Below are 8,867 nucleotides of genomic sequence, written 5' to 3'. Positions count from 1 at the left end.
GGTAGAGGCAGACCCCTCGCAGCATGGTGGTCTACTATTGAGTTAGGAATTGGCAGAACAAAATGTTCCCATCGTGACAACCCAGGACAAAAGATTCTGGCGCTTGCGTACAAGGGTGCCCAGCCCTGGATGAACCGAGATATAGAGGCAGGAAGAACAGAGGTAATCCAGTGTCAAAAAAAAGGTGCAAAATCAGTTTTTAACGTTGGTGCATATGCCAATATATTAAACCCTCTTAAAATAAAACAATGATTAATTACCAAAGTAGTTTTAAAGAAACCCTCAACATTCAATGCGGAAAAAAGAATAATGAATAAAGCACTAAAAGTAACATTTAATTTGAATTTATATACTAGAACCACAGACTTATATAGAATAACTAAAGTGCGCAATTAAAAATAATTCATTTACACAGAAAGGGTAGAGATGATATTAAAAAATAAAAAATAAAATAAAGACAAATATTAAATTTAATTTTAACTTCAATATACATCAAAGAAAAACAAAAGCGTCAAATAATTTATTTTGCAAACAACCTAGGGACTAACAGAAAAAGAAACAGTTTTGTGGGTACGGCAATAAAATTCTACAATTCACTTTCTAATGACCTAAGAAATATACAAAACATAATATATACTAACTTAAAAAACACCTAAATAAAACAGTTCTTACAGCCCGTGTGACCAGTGATATGTGATGTTATTTTATCGACTTTTTATTAAAACTATTGTGTCGTAATTTATTATTTCCTCTCATACCAGCACTTTTGCTGATTGGGAATATTTCGTACAAATAAAATATGTAAATAAAATACGTAATGTAATGTAATATGTAAAGCTAAAAACTACGAATTTCGTCATAAACAAATAAATCTAAATCTAATCTAAAATTATTTAAAGTTCATACAGTAAACACTATTCACAAAATAAATTACCTTGTTCAAATTTACAAACGAAAACATATAAACAAGTTTGAGATGAATAAGTCACCCAGATACCAAAATAATATCTAAATTCCACACAATTCATGCTCAAAATAATTTTGTTTTCAAAGGAATAAATAAAAAAATTATCTCTCAAATGAACTAAAAACTATTAAAAGTAATATCTCACTAAATAAATTCAAAATAAATTTAATTAAAAAATTTGAACCCGACTGAAAACAGCATACTATTTAAATTAGTATTACTGTTTTATTATTTTCTGTTTTTCTCTCTATTTATAATTTATTAATTTTATTATTTTTTTCATCTACTATACATATTTTTTATTTGTAATTTATTTTAATCTTCAGTCACAAAAAATAATTACTTCGACCGAATATTGATAAAAGCAACTTCCAGCCAACCAAAAAACTGACTGGTAAAAGAAGATGTATTCGATCTTACATAACTTCAAATGACTAAATGACAGTGTAAGTCACGCTCCATGCACAAGAGCTAGCCTCTTTTTTGTAAAGTTACACATATAAAATTAACTCAATATAAAAATGTTGGCTGTAATAGAAAAAAGAAACATGCATAATTTCATAAAACAATATGAATTAATAATTATTATAAAAATAACCTATTAATCCGACTAAAATCGAACTATTTCTTCATTTAATTTATCCGTTGTGCACGTAACAGTTTGCAATCAAGAGGAACTGCAGTTTACTAAATAATTGCATGTGATTTGAAACAAGCTGGTAGCATGCGAGTTAAATTAGTGACAAGTAACTTGTTCAATACCTAATTTATACTGAAGTGAACTAAACCTGTCAGTTCATCTACTAACTCCGATTTGAGTTAAGACTCAATTAACAGTATTTTATTTTATTTTACTGGAAAACCAGTTATAGTTATAAAATAAAAAAATACGTATCATAAATAAATTTCATAAGGTCTAATAAGAGGCTTCCACGTAATTGAAGATCTCGTTCAAAAACATCAAATGTCAAAAAAATCTAAAACCGTATTGCTGGACATCATTATTCTCTGTCTGTGCGTCCATACAAGCAGATTTCGCATATTGAAATTTAGACTAAACTTAGATACATCGGTACTCATATAAGTACTTGTATTTGAGTGACCCTTTTTCCAATGATTTGAAGATAATATATTGAATAGGAAAGTTATTAAAGAAAAAATGTAAATTCAGGTTTCGTAAGAAAAAAACAAAAACCTTATCAATCAATCCAATTTTGTGATATTTTTATTTTTTATTTCTAGCTTAAATTACGCCTTCAATAAACGTTACAAAAAAAATATATTAGGTGAGAAAATAATTTGTATTTGTTTTTTCCAAATTTAAAAAAAAGCACCAAAAGTAAAGCAAAAAGATGCTAAAATATTTTCTGCTCAACAAAATTTTGTACATACTTTTAATTAACATATCTTATTTTATTTTATTAAAAACTACAAGCCTCAAAATGGAATGTCAAGTAGACGAAAGTAAGCATTTTCGACACCTCTTTCTGTTCGCGTTCGATCGTGGGTAATAAAGCTGCCAAAGTTACTCGCGATATTTGTGCAGAGTACGGTAAAGATGCTACGAATTATTTACTAATTTGTTGTAAAATTATGAAACATAATACATTACTGACTATTTTTGTATTTTTTTTCTGTTGTTTTCTCTTGTTCTCTTCATTTAGATAAAAACGGACACAACTTGCATTGACACCCAATAGTTGAAATGTTTTTGTTCAAACCCTTTTTATGAAACATGTTTTTTGTCTTTTAAAAAAAATTATATTTTGATTTTAAATATTCAATTTGTACAGCATTATTTGAGTGAAATTGTAATGCCGTCGAATGAACGATATTATATAATATTGAATTATTTCAACATTTTTTATTACTGTTGTTATTGTCTTGTATGTTTTCCTATGCAATTTTGTGTGTAATTTTTAGTGTTTTAATCATATGGGGCCAAGGAGGAACAATTCAGTATTGGTTTCATGATTTTATTTGGTTGTCTTTGTATCCGTTATTTTTTTTTTTTATTTTATTCATATAAATACATATATAAAACAAATAATAATGATAATAATGTATCCCTAACTCTTTGAGGCCAAGAGCCCTGTGTTGACTTGGGATTCAACAAAATGGAAAGTGGAAGCATTTACATGTACTTGATGAAATAATAGCAAATATAAAAATTATACATTATTACATAAATATATATTTCAATAAACATCTGAACAACACGCTACGTCTGTTTTGTTTATGTTAAGCGGGAAAATAAAATATTCAAACACAAAAGTAATTAATAAATAATTTTAATAAATAAATTACATCTATTATGTGGTGAAACATTTTAATTATTGTTAGTAAATATTAGTATTTAACTTTTGACCAACTTTTTTATGTCTACCGATTTCGAGACGTGCCCGTCTTTTCGTCAGGACACTAGATCACTACGATGTTAATACGGATACAGGAGTCAAAGTTTTACATTAAAATAGTAAAAAAATACTTAAATTTAACAACATGTAGGTGTTTACATAAAAAAACTTTAAAATTTAACATTCCCCTAATAAATAATCAAATATCTTTTCAATATAGCCCACTTTTCCGTGTTACGTTCAACCTCTTAGCCCCTCCCTTTCTTAACTCCCCCCCCTCTTGCACATTCTGCGACATATCACTAAATACTATCAACCTAATTTTTAATTTTTATCGGTCTCGTAGTGTAATGGTCAGCGCCTTTTCCTACCATGCAAGAGGTGTCGGTTTCGATTCCCGACATGGTTGACATGAAATATTTATATAAAAAGGTGTTTTTACATTGAGGGGAGACCCTTAAGCCCACCATCCACCCGCAGCTGTTATAGAGTCCTGAGGGACTCTCTGTCAGCTGCGCATAGAGGAAAGTTATTATAAATATTCCTAAGGAATACAAACTCTATGCAGATTAAGGAGGGGGGAGGAGGACGTATGGACAGAGGCCAACACGTCGTCCCCACCCCCCTAAAAAGGTGTTTTTACACTAGAATATTTCATAGTCCCTAGACTGGTACCTGAAGCGGAAGACCAATCACCTTACCTTCATGTAAAAAAAATTAACAAGATACGCGGCCATTGGTGTACCAATGCAGTGCCCTATGCACCATTAGGCGCGGAAAGGGAATGATTATGAATTTCAGTGCATATTTGGACATGGTGTTGTTGTTGTTTGCATCCCCTTCAACTCTGCATGTAATTTATGTATTTTTTTGTCAATACTATGTATACTATGGTAACGGTAAAGGCGAAAGTGCATTTTAGTATTTGCATGTAGGTGTAGTGAGTGTCCTGACGAAGAGATGGGTACGTCTCGAAACCGGTAGGCACAAAAAGTCGTTAAACAAAAAGTTGATAACACCGTTTTCCTAGAAAACCACACTCTAGTCACCTTTACGACGGCTGTCCACTGCATCACCGTTCACTACGGCCGTTAAAATACGGGCACCGCTGTCCTAGGAAACCCTAGCTTAAGCAGTTAAATACTAATATTCACTAACATTTATTACATTGCATATTTTCAGTCGTCCACTCTTGGTAGAGAGGTCGTTGTTGAACATTTGGCCTCGCGGCACGCTGAAGTATAAGTCTCCTGATCGGAAGATAAACATATAATGAAAGGTAAGTTTTTAACGTTTGAAATGTGTTAAAATCTATAACACGTGCAGTCTCGATCATTGGGATGTCCAGTGTAGTAACCGAGAGACATGCAGTGTCTTACACACGTCTCCAGAGCCCACGGGCATGTTGTTCTTGTACAGCGGACGGACACCTCGACATCATCTGTTGAAAAAAATCGTTACCATTTAATCCAATTTATATGGGAATAGAGACTACTGTGAATAAATGTGGAATATAAAAAAGAATGAGGAATAACTGATGTTTAGTGAATAACAGCATATATATTAGCACTCATTTACTTCGAGGTACCTGGACGAATAACTCGTCAAGTTTATAGTCTTTTTTTTAAATCAAAAACTTTGTTCCAATAAATGTAAAAAAAAAAGTATGAAGCCTATGTTAAAACTAAAATATGTTATATGCAACTACTATGGGGAACAGGAAATCAAAATGACATAAACAGACTACAAAGACAGCAAAATAAAATATTAAAGTTAGTATATGACCTCCCCTATCTAAGAGCAACTAAAGAACTTTTTAAACAAACTTACCAATCAAATGTAACTGAACTCTTTAAATTAAAATCCTTAAAATTTATTCATAAATTATCCACTGATCTTATTGTGGACGAAGAATTAAAACTTGAAAAAAACTGTAGTAAACTTGAACACAATACGAAAACATCAGAAAAATATCAAATACAACCTTTTAAAACGAGAAAAGGACAATCGAGACTAATAAACCATGGACGGAAATTATACAATAAACTACCACACAAAACTAAACAAAAGATGTTAAAAATATTATTAATAACAGTAGAATGTGAATTTTTAAAGTAAAAATATTTTGTTTAATGTATGTAACCCGTAAGGGTTGATCAGTGAAATTTAATTTTTAAAAAAGTACCTCCGTTTAGTTGCAACAATTCGCGAACCGTATACTCGTATAGTGCTATTCTGAATCGACTCCATATGCTCGGCAATAACTATTCCGACATTGCTGATATTTTTCACATAAAGCATAGTTTATATAAATCAACTCTATTTAATCATTTCAAAGATGGTGAACGGTAATTTACATTTGTTAGATTATAGTGTTTCTATGTTTTTTTTTGTATAGGTAGGTACTATTGTGTAACGTATTTACGTGTTTATTTTTTTATTTTTTTTGAGACGAAAAAAATATTGTTTTTAATATACTTATATTCTGTACCTCTTAAATAAAAATATATTTAAATTCTTTTCCTTTAAAATTTTATCGGCACACATTGTTTAATTATTTTTTTATATCTAAATATGTTATTTATACAATACTGCTGTTTTGTATATAGTACATATGTAACATAATACTTTTCAATGAAATTTTGAAGTTTTTTACATTATATTAAAGTGTTAATATTATTTCAAATATGCACCTTTTCAAGGTAAAAGGCACTGCGTGCCGTGTATATTAATAAATAAATAAATATTATTCCTTTGTTGTATTCCTAGCCAATTACCTTTCCTACCCATCCTTCTCTTGACCCACCCCTATGGTACCTAGTAGGTACCTACCTAACATCAAGATAGAATATATTCAAAATTAGAAGATTTGGAACAAAACAATCAATATTTTTGACATAACATTAGATTACATACAATTACATACTTTTCATACTTTTACAATTTTTTTATTCGCTTTTTTCGCTACAGTCCGTTTTTCGTTAACAACTGATGAAAACAGTATGGCGGTGCCCAATGTGAAAATATAATACAAATTACATAGTACATATGTGCTCTGTTCTATTATGGCTATGAAACTTGAACCCTGAAAGTTAATATAATGAACCGGTTGTAAAAACACAAACCAAAACCATTTTATAGACCATGAGTCTTCCTATTGATGTTTTTTTGTCAAAACGAGTTACTTATTTAAAAAAATCGATTTGACAAACCACGATTTTAATTTAATAAAACTCTACCGTTTTTATTGCTCCTTTCACTGTGATTTTGGCAAAATTATAAAAAGGATTATTGTGGATGTTGTCATTCTTCCTCGTGACCACATTGCAATGAAAAACTTCAGCCCTACAGGAAATTGGATACAAATAAAGTTTTCTTGCGCGTGGTAAAAATTAGAGCGAAAAAATAATAAAAAATATTTTTTAAAAACGCACAACTTTAAACGACGTCACTGGTTCATATGAACTAACTTATGATATGAGAGCAGTAAAAGACATTCGGTTTGCTTACCGTTAACGAACCAATCGGAAGAACTGACAGAGAAGAACCTTTGGCGTCACACGTGGAGTTACTTCAGAAATACAAAACTTTAAAAAATCATAGCGCTGATAATACGATATACAAAAATAAAACACATAAAAAATTGGCTCTGTTTAGTGGTATATTAACAAATAAAAATAAATATAAAAACACTGAACTTCCTTATTACACAAATGATAGAAAAAACAGCATTTACTTGTATTAAATTCAGTTTCAAAAATCTGTTTCCACTACAGTATTTTTATACATTTAATGACGTCAATTTAGATTACAATTATCATTCTTTTAGAAATTACTTAACTCTGACGCCCTTAAAACAAGTTCTCAAAAGATTAATATCATAATCTGGCATATAGCATCGTTTATTTCAATGTTTTTAACTACCTACTCCAATCTAATCAAGTCACACTGAAAGCATTGTAAGTAGGTGTATACTATGAATGGAATCTAACGAATCTTATGCATTTGATATGTGGGCACATCGCAAAATTCTCCGTATACCGTGTTCCGATGTGGTCAGTAAATCAGACGTACTACAGAGAGCCAAAGCCAATAGAAAACTATTCTGGGATAAGAAGGTTAGAGCGGTCTCATATTTTGGTCTTGTGCTGAGGAGATAAATGCGAGTATCACCTCTTTTAGCTGATAATCAAGAGCAAGGTGGAAGAACGGCGCGGCGTCGGCGTTGGCAGGAGGCAGTTGTCCTGGCTGCGAAATGTAAGATATTAAACGGGAGAATTGAGAGTCAAGAACCTGTTCTAAATAGCGCAGGACAAAGATGCTTTCGCTGCGGTGATCGCCAACGTCTCGAGGACCTGACAAGGCACCAGAAGAAGATAAAGTATAATAGCTTAACAATAATCATAAATTTGCTCTTACCGTCATTGTCAGTTTCATTATTCATAACATCATTCAGATCATCATGGTACTTAAATCTTGGTGACGCCGTGGTCACGAAATTCGGAAGAATTAATGAAAATACAACAAGAAGAAACGCTACCCTCATTTTTATACTGTCTTCTTTATTTTTCACCGGGTGACAAACAGTCAATCGATCGTTATAATTACTAACCACCAAATGATAAACTCAATTAATTAAATTTTATTTTATAGTCTTAAATATGTAAACACTATCAAAACAAATGAGTGATGTTAAATTTTATGGATTTCCCTTCAGTACTCGGGGAATAACATTGTTATTATAAACTGTCGTCAATACGCGTTAACCCTTTTTCACGTATTTTTTATAGTTCTTTCTTTTTTCTTTCTGCGTGGCGAAGCGTGAAAATAGCCTCACCGTATAGGGGGAAAGTAAAAATAAGCGGTGTGTAAAATATGACAATTGGTCCAAATATTCCCACAAGAGACCAGTCTACAGTAAACACCAACTAAATTTATTTCAAATAAAACACTCACCATGAGGTGTAAATATACTCAGAATAATACATTTTTAGAATACCTGTAGTAGTGTTTTTATTTTTATTTATTTATTTTTATTTGGGAAACAAAAAACAGTTTTTACATTTATTGTATACAGAAAATAAGAATACATATGAACGGAAATTGTGAAAACAGTCCATAAAAAATTTCCACAGTACTGTAAGATATTGATTAAGTACATTATCGGTATCAAAATAAAAGCAATTAACAATTGTTAGGCACTTAGAAGTTGCAAATATAATAAAAATACATAAACTCATATGCAGTTATAAAAATAAAGTTAATAGAAACAAGATAAATTTAAATTTAAAGAATAAGAAAAGAAAAAAGTCATATAAAAATAATGTAAAAGGTACAAAAATATAACAATGAACATACGAATACATACATAATTACTGAAATCGTAAAACTAAACGGGTGTACTGTCTATAAGGATTTTTCTATATTTCATATAAGAGAGATGAAAAATGTCTGCGTGACCGGAGAGAACAGTATTATAATAAAATGTTAAACTCCTATGTGGTAAAAAATAACAAAGTGTTTTTTTTTAATTAATTTTAAAT

At 30.6% G+C, this 8,867-nt stretch overlaps 1 long non-coding RNA gene across 1 annotated transcript; it reads right to left on the bottom strand.

Moving 5' to 3' along the window:
• Positions 1 to 3,241: 3,241 nt before the first annotated feature.
• LOC148275163 (uncharacterized) lies at positions 3,242 to 8,036 on the bottom strand. Its single transcript, XR_015824098.1, has 2 exons — positions 7,744 to 8,036; positions 3,242 to 4,765 (listed from the first exon to the last, which is right to left on the bottom strand). It is a non-coding gene; the product is annotated as an uncharacterized LOC148275163 (long non-coding RNA).
• Between the last annotated feature and the right edge of the window lie 831 nt (positions 8,037 to 8,867).

The sequence above is a fragment of the Micrasema longulum genome, unplaced genomic scaffold (assembly GCF_059751315.1).
Source record: "Micrasema longulum isolate JH-2025_06_02 unplaced genomic scaffold, ASM5975131v1 h1tg001498l, whole genome shotgun sequence".
NCBI classification, from domain to species: domain Eukaryota; kingdom Metazoa; phylum Arthropoda; class Insecta; order Trichoptera; family Brachycentridae; genus Micrasema; species Micrasema longulum.
Note: the sequence above shows the minus strand (reverse complement) of the source record. Positions and strands in the feature narration are given on the sequence as shown.